The sequence below is a fragment of the Sus scrofa genome, chromosome 6 (assembly GCF_054392235.1).
Source record: "Sus scrofa isolate SSC_HxYL_T2T_F1_AM1 chromosome 6, Sscrofa_HxYL_maternal_Yorkshire_Landrace_v2.0, whole genome shotgun sequence".
Lineage (NCBI taxonomy): Eukaryota > Metazoa > Chordata > Mammalia > Artiodactyla > Suidae > Sus > Sus scrofa.
Genome location: NC_139388.1, coordinates 65,968,357 through 65,982,194, shown reverse-complemented (window position 1 = coordinate 65,982,194; position 13,838 = coordinate 65,968,357). Strand labels below are relative to the sequence as shown.

Genomic DNA, 13,838 nt, shown 5'->3' with positions numbered 1-13,838 from the left:
AAAGACACACACACACACACACACAGAATGGCTTTCACTGAGATAACGGCATTGACAGAGAGAAAAGGGACACTGGTATCCCTTTGGTGGGACTGTAAACTGGTCCAGCTACTTTGAAGAACAGCATGGAGTTTCTTCAAAAAATTAAAAATAGAACCACATGAGCCAGCAATCCCACTTCTGCATGTACATGCAAAGGAAATAAAAATAGGTAATCAAAGGAGTTTCTGTTGCGGTGCAGTGGCAAGATACTCAACCAGTATCCATGAGGATCCCTGGCCCTGTTCGGTGGGTTAAGGATCCAGTGTTGCCATGAGCTGTGGTGTAGGTCGCAGACACGGCTTGGATGCCGTGCTGTTGTGGTTATGGCAGAGGCTAGAAGGTACACCTCTGATTTGACCCCTAGCCTCCGAACTTCCATATGCTGCAGGTGCGGTCATAAAAAGCAAAAAAAAAAAAAAAAAATGTTATCAAAGGTGTATATATATATATGTATGTATGTATGTACTTCCAGGTTTATTGGAGTTCATAATAGCCAAGAAATGGAAACCATCCATCAACAGATGAATGGATAAAAATCTATTTATACATACAATGCAATACTACTCAGCCTTGAGAAAAAAGGAAATCCTGCCATTTGTGACAACACGGATGGATCTCGAGGACATTCTGCTAAGTGAGGTAAGTCAGAGAAAGACCAATATTGTATAATATCCTCATGCGTGGAATCTAAAAAACAAAACCAAACACTGAACTGGAGAAAACAGAGTGGAATGATGGTTACCAGAGGCTGAGGGTGGGGTGCGAGGATGGGAGAGATATTGCTTCAGGGTACACACTTGTGACTCGGAGACAAGTAATTCCTGGAGATCTAATACAAAGGACAGGGATTACAGACAACGAGACTGCATTATAAACATTAACCTTGCCAAGACACGAGATCTTATTTGTCCCCACCACAAGAAATGACAACTCTGTGGCACAAGAGGCTCAAGCTACAATAGCAATCATACTGCCACATAAATGCACTAAATAATGATGTGGTACATCTTAAATTAACACAGTTGCACGTTAATTATCTCAAGAAGGAATCAATGAATAAATAAATAAAAATGAAGCCTTAAAAACGGTGTTTTGTTTTTGTCTTTTTAGGGCCACACATATGGAGGTTCCCAGGCTAGAAGTCTAATCAGAGCTGTAGTTGCCAGCCTACGCCAGAGCCACAGAACCACCAGATCTGATCTGCGTCTGCGACCTACACCTCAGCTCATGGCAACGCCAGATGCTTAACCCACTGAGCGAGGCCAGGGATGGAACCCGCAACCTCACGGTTCCTAGTTGGATTCATTTCCGCTGCGCCACGACGGTAACTCCGAAAATGGTTTTTAAGTGGTACAGTCAATTGTACCCATTCATGGGGTTTCCTCGGGGTACAGTGGGTTCAGGATCTGGCATTGTCACTGCAGCGGTTTGGATCACTGCTGTGGTGTGGGGTTGGACCCCTGGCCTGGGAGTTTCTGTATACCGTGGGCGCGCCCCCCCCACCCCGCGCCCCCAAAGTACTCATTCATAGGTGTGTCCTTCTCTCTTTAGATATAACTTTAGACAACAGTATTTTCGGCATCCTAATTCCAGTGTTTCATAAATCGGGACTTGACATTTCGCACACAGACTGAGGCTCCTGAATAGCTGAGACAATGTTTTCCAACACAGGATTCAGTAAACGTTTGCAGAGCTGCTTCAAGCGTACAGCTCACCTGGCACAGCAGGGCAGAGCGTGTATGAACTCAGGTGTTCCTTCTCAAGCACTCTTCCGCCCCTGCCACCCAACAACAAAAACAACCCGTAATTGTCAGGGAAACCCCAAAGAAGCCGTGAATATGTTTCTTTTCCTGGTACCTCTCTTCTCTTCTTCCTCCTTTGTTTCTGTTTTTTAAGTATTTCTGTGGGAAGTTCCCGCGTGGGGCAGGGGGTTAAGAGTCCAGCGTTGCTCCAGCTGTGGCAAAGGTCGCGACTGCAGAGTGGGTTCGATCACTGGCCTGGGAACTTCCACATGCTACGGTGTGGCCGAAACAATGAAAAGAAAATAGTCCTATGGTCGCTTTTTTAGTATTTACTAAGCGTAGAGCTAGAGCTGAAAATTTTTTTTTGAAATTGCACAATAGCCACTGGTTCTCTGTCCTTGATACATTCTTCTAGCAAAGTCCATTTCCAATACAACTCTAGATGACAACACACGATGATCTGCCTGAGATGGTCTCACAGCCAGGACGTTCACAGGGTCTCTCTTTGGTATAATTTCTCAGACGCTGGACAAGACGTCTCGTCCTATCAGAACATGTTCCCCAGGAGTTACATTCAAAAAGTCTTTCCCCAGTACGAGTTCTCGCATGTTGACTGAGGTAAGTCCACTTGCAAAAGGCTCTCCCCCAATCCCTCCACTCACGGTTTCTCCCCACGTTGAACACGCTGAGGCTGAGGGAGGGATGCACAGAGGCCGAAGGACCGTCTGCATTCGCTATGTTCACACGGTTTCTCCCAAGTGCAACGCTTCATGTGCCGAGTTAGGGAAGAGCTGTCACGAAGCGGTCTCTCCTATTTTTAGGCCCACATTTGCGGCCTGTGGAAGCTACCAGGCCAGGGGCCACATCGGAGCTACAGCTGCCTGCCTACGCCACAGCCATAGCCACAGCAGAGAGGGACAAGAGCCGTGTCTGTGACCTACACCACAGCTCACAGCCACGCCAGATCCTAACCCACAGAGTGAGGCCAGGGATTGAACCCATGTCATGGATCCTAGTCCAGCTCATTGCCGCTGAGCCATGAGGGCAACTCCTCTCTGCTAGTCTCGTACTCAGAGGGATTTTCTCCATGTGGATGCTTTCAGGCCTGACCAAAAGGGGTGAATGGAGGCTTTGCCACATTCACTGCCCTCAGTGGTCCTCTCCGGCGAGGATCCTCATGGGATGCGGGAAAAGCAGCTGTCACAGGAAGGTCACCGGATCGCTCTGAGAGCAAAGTATGTTTGCCAGGGGTGGAAAACAGCCTCACTCCGGCACGATCCACTGAGGTCCAACAACACGGTGATGTTTGTTAAGCCCTTTCCCGCATTTCTTCCACTTGCAGAGATGCTTCTGTGTAGCTCATGGAAGCTCTAGCTGGTCTGCGTGAGCTCTTTTCATGAAAAGCATCTCCTGAAGAATCACTGTCGTCAAACTCCGGAGCGCAGGTTATCATCGGCCCCATGGCCCTGGGTTCAGAGCTCATCGTCCTGCCGAGAGTCTCCTTGGGGGAAAGCAGCCCTGGGTTCATGAGCAACCCCTGCATCGCTAATGGTTCCCCAACCTGGTGCCTCAGTCAACTGACCATGGAGACGTGCCCTCCCACCAGGGCAGCGGAGAAGCACAAGGCTTTACAGCCTCAGGTTGCGCGTTCCTCGCCTCTGAGGAATCCAACATCCAAAGGGGCCTCTTAGTGACACCGGCAGAAGAGCACCTCCCGATACTCCAGTGTGGCTTCTCTACCTTCCCTGCCAGCGAAGGCTTTCACTGATATACAGGATATGCAGCTCATCACACACGAGGCCTGGACTGTCCCTTCTGCAGGATCCACTCTGCTGCTTCTGCATCTGGTCACGGTTTCAAGTGCACAGAAGTCTCCCCAAAATGACTCACTTGCTGGAGTACGGGTGTCGCCCAGATAGTGCTCCACGTTGCTCAGCCAGGGGCAAAAATGTCTTTCAAGACTGGGCTGCGCATGTCTCGGGGGTGAGGCTCACGGGCAGAAGGACCTGTCTTGAGAGTTCTTATCTGTGACGCTCTTCCAGCAACTCCCAGTTCGGAAGGTGCAGCCACATGGTCCACGCCGTGCACACAGCCTGAAAGAAGATAAACACTGGTGAAGCGTCTGTTCGGGTGGCGGCAAGTGGTATCCCACAACGACGTGTTTCTCACACAAGCAGGTACTAGGCTGTGTAACTGTGGGCAACACAGGGCCCTAGACTCAGGATGAGGAGGGGGTGCTGTGGGGCATAGGCCTCTGATGCTGAGAGAAGGAAGGAAACCTCACAGGACAGGGTAGCTGGCCGGGGTACAACGTGAGCAGGAGAGGCATGAACTCTCTTTTCTTCCCTTTTAGGGCCGCACACGCGGCATGTGGAGGTTCCCAGGCCAGGGCTTGAATCAGAGCTGCAGCCGGCCTATGCCACAGCCACAGCAATGCTGGATCCGAGCTGCATCTGCACCTACATGGCACTTTGCGGATCCATCACCCACTGAGTGAGGCCAGGGATCGAACCCATGGCCTCATGAATACTAGCTGGGTTTGTAATCCGCTGAGCCACAAGGGGGCACCTGAGACAGAGTCTCTGAATTACACTTTGCAAGACGGCATTCCAGCCAGCCAGGCTCCGCTCCTTGTGACGGCTGAGCCGTGACAATGGGTCCATCCAGAGCCAGAAAAACCTGGCCAGAGAGAATAATTAGTGTTCAAGGGAAATTTAAGGACACACACCACACATCTCGTGCCATGCTGCAGACTCTGCAGAGAGCAACAAGAGAACAACTCAGACAGGTGACTAGAAAGGGGGCAGAGGCCCTAACCGGTACCCGAGCGCAGTGTAGAAATGACAAAGGAGCAAAGCATAAAACTTGGGGGAGGAAGACTGGGATGAGGTCCACTCCCAGTGTTGGTATCAAAACACAAACAGACACGGCACAGACTGTTGGCATAAAGTGAAGCCAGTACCGGTTCCCGTACCTTCCGCTCACCAGGGCCAGGCCTCCTCCTTCTGCTTTGCTGTGACTGGAGCTGTGTGTCTATCTTCTCAGGTACCCTGAGCTCCCCTCGGGCTCCAGCTCAGAAGCTCCGGGAGACCTGGAAACCGCAAGTCCTAATGGCAAAGAAGAGCTGGTGAGTGGCCAGCAGTGCCCCCTGGAGATCCTCACCAGAGAAGCGAGAAATAAATATCAAAAAGAAAGCATCTTAGGAGTTCCCATTGTGGCTTGGAGGGTTGAGAATCCAACGGGTATCCATGAGGATGTAGGTTCGATCTCTGGCCTCCCTCAGTGGGTTAAAGATCCAGTGTTGCTGCAAGCTATGGTGTAGACAGATGCAGCTCAGATCTGTCCGGCGTGGCTGTGAGCTGTGATGTGGGCTGAATACAAAGCTCGAATCTGGTGTTGCTGTGGCTGTGATGTAGGCCAATGGCTAAGGCTCCAGTTCAACTCCTAGCCTGGGAACCTCCATGTGCCATGGGTGCAGCCCTAAAAAAAAGGAAAAAAAGGACTCTTGAAGAAGGCCTGAAAAGAAACAGATCAGGAATCTACACAAGGAGTAAGCACATCAGTGCCTGCAATTCCAGGTCAGCCCCTAGAAAATCAGAGGAAGGGGCAGAACCTGGGGCACAGAGAGGCCAGGGACTCAGAACGTCACCCAGCCAAGGAGCTGCCAGGCCATCTGAGATGTGTGGGCCAGAGGGACAGACTTCCAAGATTTCTCACCCCCAAATCCTTCCTTTCAAAATGCTGGGGCAGCAGAAGTGAGGGCTTCTCTGGGGGAGGAGGGGGTGGCGAACATCGCCCAGTTCTGGCACTCACACAACTTACTCTGGGCAACCAAGGAAAGAAGCCGTGCCATGGCAGATGTGTGAGGCAGAGACAGCTGCCCCTGGGGAAGAACCAAACCCAGCCCAAGAAAGTGGGAATCACATCCTTGTCAACTCTCTCTAGCTGAGTGTTGTCTGGACCTAAAAACTATTTTCTAATGAATAGAATATGGCAAAATGATGAGATGTCACTTCTGAGGAGAAACTATAAAATCACCAGTCTCTATCTTGGATGCCATCTCCTGCTTTTGATCCTGGAAATCAGCTGCCTTGTTGTGACCTGCCTGTAGAGAAGACAACATGGCAAGAAACCGAGGGAGGGCTCTAGCCAACAGCCATCAAGGAAATGACTAGTCTAACAGCCTCCTGCTCATGACCTTGAATGGAGTCATCTCCAGGTGAGCTTTCAGATCAGACAGTAGCCCTGAATAGCTTGACAGCAAGGTCATGAAACACCCTGAGCTACTGGTACCCGAGAAGGATATGCATGATTCTTTTTTGGGAGGGGCCTTGCCTGCAGCATGGGGAAACTCCCAGGCCAGGGATCAAAGCCATGCCAGAGCTGTAACCCGAGCTACTGCAGTCGGTATGTGTGATTCTTTTTTTCCTTTCTTCTCTTTCGGCCGCTCCATGGCATATGAAATTCCCCGGCCAGGTATCAGCAGTTGTGACCTATACCCCAGCAAAGGCAATGCCAGATCCTTAACCCACTGTGCTGGGCTGGGGATCGAACCTGCATCGCTCTGCTCCTAAGTTGCTGCCAATCCCATTGCACCACAGGGGGACCTCCCAGATATGTTTAATTCTTAACCCAAAGAAAACTGTGAGATGAATGTCTTTTCAACTCACTATGCTTTGATAACAGAGACTTACCCAGCGATGACACAAGCGCAAAGTTCTCCAGCATCACGTCGCGGTACAGAAGTCTCTGAGCTTCTTCAAGGAGCTCCCACTCCTCCCGGGAGAAGTACACGAACACGTCCTCGAAGGTCACGCAGCCCTGCCACGATGGGGACAGTTGAGCTCACAGGCAGCATCTCTCTCCAAATCATTCACTCCCTGGTCCCTCTTCTCCCCAACCTGCTAACTCAAAGGAGATACCAGACTTGGCACCACTAGTGCCTGCTCTCTACTCATGTCCCTCTGACCACTCCACCCAGCCCAGAGCAAAGCCAGACAGATGGGAGACAAAGTACCATCCAAGCTGAGTATGGCATGCCAGGTCACAAACAGTCTTCCACCAGCCAGTTCTGGTGTCATCCAGACCTTACCCCCCAGGCACAAGCACTGGGCTCAAACGTCTTCCATAAGCCCTCAGGACTTTGGCCTTAAGGCTGTCAGTTGACGCTTCTCCCCGGTCTCCCTGCCTCATCCCTTACCTCCACAATCTCCACTCTGCAGCCAGAAGAAACCTATCTAACGCAATAATCATTTCCACCTACTGCCCAAATTTTGAGAAGGGAGGTCTAGCTCCTGGGCTGCCATTCCAGGCTGACTTCTGCACCGCTGGTCTCTGTTCCCATAAGACACACGTAGACCGGCATCATTCCCAACTTTCTCGCAGGACTGTCTGCACACACCCTCAGACAGCTTCTGAAATTTACACCCTCGGTTGCCAGCATAGGAATCTATCTATAATCCTTTGCCTGTATTGAGACCCCGGCGCCAAAAGTGACTCCCTCCAGACTCCACGACCCACAACATCCAGAAGGAAACGAAGAGGCCCAGGACACAACCATCAGCTATCTCGGCGGGCCGGTGGGAGGGGCCATGAAGGTGTGGCCTTGGAATCCTCCACTTACCTGCGCCGGATTCATCAGTGCTGCCGCACCTGCTACCGCAACGGGACAGTGGGCTAAATGGAGCCCTGAAAGGAAGGAGACCAGGACAGGGTCACCTCGGGCTGCGTGCCGCACCCCGAACCGCGCTATAGAATGATGTCAACACTCTCGCAAGGCCGCAGACGCTGCCTTCGGAGGCCTTGACGACAGAAGCGGAAGAGGTCCCGGAGCACGTGCCCAGGCGGCGCCCGGCAAAGACGAGGCCCAAGATCGCCTCTCCCACAGACGGGGACACACTGTCACAGAGAATGAGCCGGGGCTCGGGCGTCAGGGCTCCGGAAAGGCACGGTGGGTGTCCCCGCCACCTCGCTCTCCCTCCCCGCCCCGCCCCAAAGATACGACCCCACAACGGCGTTTCAGTCCACGCGGTCGCTGCACAACCAGCATCCGCTCGTGGAAGGATGTCCCATAGGTAGAGGCCGGAAGTCCTGCCCCGAAGCCGCAGGAAACGCCCCTCTCTTGGGCCGTGATTGGTCCAGCGCTAGAGCGGAAGTGCCGGAGGCATCCGCTTCCGGTAGCTAGTTAATGCTTAGCCAGTACCCCACGCGCCTTCACCTTTTCCCTTCTTTCTGATGAGCTCCTTGACGCGCTGATGGGAAGAGACTGGGAAATAATCTAACTCAAGGTTCCTAACGTGGGAGGAGTGGGTCCTCGCTTTATCTTAAAGAAGAGTGCCCAAATATCTGACCGCCAGGGGGCGATGCCCCGCCCGCAGAAATTATGCCGCCTCTGGAACTGGGAATCAATTAAAAATGCAAGCTCTGGGAGTTCCCTCTGTGGTGCAATGCGATTGGCAGCGTCTAGGAAGCTCTGGGATACAGGTTCGAGCCCTGGCCTGGGAACTCCATATGCCGCAGAGCGGCCAAAAAAGAAAAAAGGGTTGGGGAGAGTTCCTGCCCTGGCTCAGCGGTTAAAGAACACAACTAGCATCCCTGAGGACTCGGGTTCCATCCCTGGCCTCGCTCGTTAGGTTAAAGATCCAGAGTTGCTCTGAGCTGTGGTGTAGGTCGTAGACACAGCAGGGATCCCACGTTGCTGTGGCTCTGGCATAGACCAGTGGCTACAGCTCCAACTAGACCCCTAGCCTGGGAACCTCCATATGCGGCGGTTGCGGCCCTAAAAAAGACAAAAAAAAAAAAAAAAAAAGTAAGTTTTGGGGCCCACCCAAATGTAGAGAATCAGAAAATGGGGACGGCGGGACTCAGCGCTCTCTGCTGTAAGGAATACTAGTACTGCTCATGCAAGTTTGAGAACCATAGCTCTACTGTGACTAGAATGGGAAATACTAAGTCCCTCCTGGTTAGGTGTATAAAAAGAGCCTAGCTCATAGTTCATGCTCAATAAATAAGAACTTTTTTTTTTTTTTTTTTTAACACTGTCATGGCATTAGCATCACAATGCTGTCAGGTTCACAGCCTTGGGAGGCTAAGTCAGCCTAACTGCAGGATCCTTGGCGTTATTTTTTATTTTTTTTGCCTTTTCTTGGGCCGCTCCCGCAGCATATGGAGGTTCCCAGGTCAGGGGTCGAATCGGAGCTGTAGCCGCCGGCCTACACCAGAGCCACAGCAACGCGGGATCCGAGCCGCGTCTGCGACCCACACCACAGCTCACGGCAACGCCGGATCGTTAACCCACTGAACAAGGCCAGGGATCGAACCCGCAACCTCATGGTTCCTAGTCGGATTCGTTAACCACTGCACCACGACAGGGAACTCCCTTGGCATTATTTATCAATACAAAATGCAGCGATTCCGTGACTTGGCAAGTAGCCTTATAGGTATTGATTAAAAATTTTACATAAGAAGTTCCTGTTGTGGCTCAGCAGAAATGATTCTGACTAGTATTCATGAGGACACAGGTTCAATCCCTGGCCTTGTTCAGTGGGTTAAGTATCCAGCGTTGCCATGAGCTGTGGTGTAGGTCGCAGATAGGGTTGGGATCTGGCATTGCTGTGTTTTAGGTCAGCGGCTACAGCTCCAATTCGAGTCCTAGCCTGGGAACCTCCATATGCCATAGGTGTGGGCCTAAAAAATAAATAAATAAATAAATAAACGCACACATTTGTATGTACTATTTGGCATATTTAGTTACTACAGATAAGCATCATTACAAATAAGACCACACAATTCAGATCTTTGGAACATTAGGACTAACTGCCCTCGGGTCTAAGTTGAGAATAGAGTTTACGTGGTTTCAAATTTGCCTATCATGACATGCCATCTAGTTCTCAGTAACTGGGACCTCCCTCTCCCCCTCCTGTCCTTCTGACCCCCAGGACAGGTCGACCCAGGTACAAACGTGTGATCCTGAGAAGGCCCTTGAAGCACACAGGATTTTCAGGTTATCAGATCCTGTTCTCATCAAAACACCATCAACCCATCTGATGCATTTAGCCAAGAGAGGGCTAAATCCTGGTGAGGTGTGAAATTTAGAACCACTGAAGAGACTCCCAGAATGGTGGACAAATGCAAGAACAAATAAGACACATTCACAGTCTCTTCCACCTGTATTCAACTGGGCACAATTCATTCCCATAAGTTAAGTGTAAAAAAAGCTAGGAATGGGATTTTCCTGGTGGTCTAGTGGCTAGGACATGGCACATTCTTCAGCCAGGGCTCAATCCCTAGCCTGGGAACTGAGATCCCACATCAAGTCACTCCACACTGTGGCTGAAGAAGTTGGAACACGCTGTTCTAAGCAGCAAGAAAAAGAAAATGTGGGAATTCCCATCGTGGCGCAGCAGAAATGAATCCAACCAAGAACCATGAGGTTGTGGGTTCGATCCCTGGCCTTGCTCAGTGGGTTAAGGATCTGGCATTGCTGTGAGTGCGGTGTAAGTCGCAGATGCGGCTTGGATCCTGCGTTGCTGTGGAGGTGGTGTAGACCGGCAGCTGTAGCTTGGATTGGACCCTTAGCCTGGGAACCTCCATGTGCCGCAGGTGTGGCCCTAAAAAGCAAAAAAAGAAAAAAGAAAAAGAAAACAGGTTGTTACTCATCTAATCAGGTTGTGCCACAACGCATCAGTTTGATCACCAGATACATATTATTTCTCCTATGCAGTCTAAGCTGTCATCTTTTTATTATTCCAATTCAAAATCCCATCAAATTACTGAGCCCATCTCACTGTTAGAAATATAGGCCGTGTTGTCCTTTGCATCAGTTCGAATACAGTTCCTTAACACCAGGAAACTATCAACACAACATAAACTATCTCCACTCACACACAACATATGGTGAGTCAGGGATACAGTGGAAGGACACAGTGAAGGTGCTGAAGAAATAACCACCAACAGAGATTTCGATACTCAACATAAGCGTTTTTCATTAAGAGAGGATGAATATGGAAAATGTAATAGAAAACTAAGCCCACAAAATGAATCCTAAAGGTTACACTTAAGGCCAGAGGAAAGTGACCCCAGCTGAAAGGTCTGCAGCGACAGAATGAAGATCCCTAAGAGGGATGCATCGGTGGATTAATACAATTAATTGTATGTATTTGGTGGGGGAAAAAACTGTAACTGCAATGTATACATCTAAGGATAACCTGACCCCCTTGCTGTACAGTGGGGAAAAAAAAAAAAAAGAAAAATATCTCCTCGTTGAGAACAAGAGAATTACCAAGTAATCCTCAATACTATCCCTTATATCATGCAAAAGGAGGGAAAAGGTACTAACTCTATATTTTGTTGTGTTAAAAACATGTATTATAAATTTAAACATTAATAAAATAGGAGTACATACATATCCAACTAAACGTGAAGTTTAAAACATAAATAATCTATACAAATTTTTAAAAGAATGTACAAGACATAGAACCGAAGCAAAGATAAGCACACAACAGGAAGAAACATTTTAACCCACATATACCAGCTGTCACATGAAATGTGTATGGAAATAAATGAATTAGTAGTACTCAGTAGTTTTTAGTGGGTTGAAAAATTTCCAGCAATATTAATACTCTAAAGATGTTATAGAAATAAAGAAAATATAAATTTGGAAAAGGTATACAAGTATTAAACAACAACAAAAATGCTGTATCTGATTCTAAAAAATAGATATAAGGAAAAAAGTAGCAGGAAGACATATTTAAAATTGGTATACAGGAGTTCCCATCGTGACTGAGCAGTTAATGAACCCAATTAGGATCCATGAGGATGTAGGTTCCATCCTTGGCCTCACTCAGTGGGTTAAGGATCCAGTGTTGCCGTGAGCTGTGGTGTAGGTGGCAGACACAGCTCGGATCTGGTGTTGCTGTGACTGTGGTGTAGGCCAGTAGCTGTAGCTCCTATTGGACCCCTAGCCTGGGAACCTCCATATGCTGCGGGTGCCACCCTAATAAGCAAAAAAAAAAAAAAAAGTACAACTTTAAACATTAAATTACATAAAACAACTTTACTATAAAAATAAAGAATTACATCTATAAACAAATTGGGATATTTTAATAGGTCATCTCAGTAATTAATTTTCATAAGGCAGGAATAACATTGGTAATGTCCTATTAGATTCACACACCAAGAAAAACAAATCTGACCTGACAGATAACATACAGAACTGTATACACCAACAGCTGGATATTTGCTTTTTAGTGTAAACTGCATATATATAAAACTGACAAAATACAGGACCATAAAAAAAATCTCTTTTAACTTGTACAGAAGGAGATAAAATAGGGTGCAAATTAGTAACAAAGATGTGAATGAAAACATTTAAAGATGTGCTTGGAAATTAAGTTATGAAATACAAAATAAACCATGCCTGAAGCAAAGATAATAAAAATCGGAAAACATGTCTTTTGAGAATAATGTCATCCTCACAATGCCAATTTGATAGCGCTTTTATAAGCAGTACAATGGACAGTATTCCAACAAGTTAGGAGAAACTGACTGGGTCTACTTTATCTTGTGAATATGGGCTCAGCTGAGTCATCTGACTTGTCTGCACCTTAGTTTTCTTATTATTACACTGAAGGGGTCTCTATGGTCTTTTAAAGGGCTCAAGCTCTTGGAATTCTCACTGTGACACAGTGGATTAAGAATGTGACTGTAGGAGTTCCCGTCGTGGCGCAGTGGTTAACGAATCCGACTAGGAACCATGAGGTTGCGGGTTCGGTCCCTGCCCTTGCTCAGTGGGTTAACAATCCGGCGTTGCCGTGAGCTGTGGTGTAGGTTGCAGACGCGGCTCGGATCCCGCATTGCTGTGGCTCTGGCGTAGGCCGGTGGCTACAGCTCTGATTCAACCCCTAGCCTGGCATATGGAATATGCCGCGGGAGCGGCCCAAGAAATAGCAACAACAACAACAACAAGACAAAAGACAAAAAAAAATAAAAAATAAAATAAAATAAAATAATGTGACTGTAACAGCTTGGGTCTCTAGAGAGGTGCAGGTGTGATACCTGGCCCAGCACAGTGGGTTAAAGGATCCAGAGTTGCTGCCTGGGGTGTAGGTAGGATTCAGTCCCTAGCCAGGGAACTTCCATATGCCACACATGCAGCCATCAAAAGTGGGGTTCCTGTCGTGGTGCAGTGGAAATGAATCCAACTAGGAATCATGTGGTTATGGGTTTGATCCCTGGCCTCGCTCAGTGTGTTAAGGATCTGGCTTTGCTATGAGCTGTGGTGTAGGTTGTAGATGCGGCTCGGATCTGGTGTTGCTGTGGCTGTGGCGTAAGCCGGTGGCTACAGCTCTGATTAGACGCCCAGCCTGGGAACCTCCACATGCCGCATGTGCGGCCCTAAAAAGCATAATCAGCATTATCATAATGATCATCAAAGAAAAAGTGCTCAATCTCTACTGTTCAAAGCATAATTTTGTTTTAAAATTATTATGGGGAGTTCCCACTGTGGCTCAGTGGGTTAAGGACCTAATGTTGCCTCTGTGAGGATGTGTGTTCGATCCCTGGCCTCAGTGGGTTAAGGATCCAGCGTTGCCACAAGCTATGGCACAGACTGCAGATGTGGCTCGGATCTCGTGTTGCTGTGGTGGTGGTGTGGGCCACAGATGCAGGTCCAGTTGTACCCCAGCCCAAGAATTCCGGTATGACGCAGGTACAGCCATAAAAAGAAAAAAAAAGAAAAAGAAAAATTATTATAGGATATTCAACTTGAAACTTTGCTTTACAAATATCAAAACTAGGAGTTCCTGTTGTGGCTCGGTGTTAAGGAACCCGACTAGTATCCGTGAGGACACAGGTTTGATCCCTGGCTTTGTTCAGTGGGTTAAAGATTCAGCCTCGAGCTGTGGTGTAGGCCAGCAGTTACAGCTCCGATTCGACCCCGAGCCTGGGAACCTCTGTATGCTGCAGGTGCGGCCCTAAAAAGACAAAAATACACACACACACACACACACACACACACACACACACACACACACACACAATGTATCAAAACTAATG

At 48.5% G+C, this 13,838-nt stretch overlaps 1 long non-coding RNA gene across 1 annotated transcript; it reads right to left on the bottom strand.

Annotated features, from left to right (window-relative positions):
* Positions 1-497: 497 nt before the first annotated feature.
* Positions 498-7,867, bottom strand: LOC110261318 (uncharacterized). The gene is made up of 5 exons (XR_014806890.1): positions 7,789-7,867; positions 7,408-7,472; positions 6,479-6,605; positions 4,759-4,891; positions 498-3,877 (listed from the first exon to the last, which is right to left on the bottom strand). It is a non-coding gene; the product is annotated as an uncharacterized LOC110261318 (long non-coding RNA).
* Between the last annotated feature and the right edge of the window lie 5,971 nt (positions 7,868-13,838).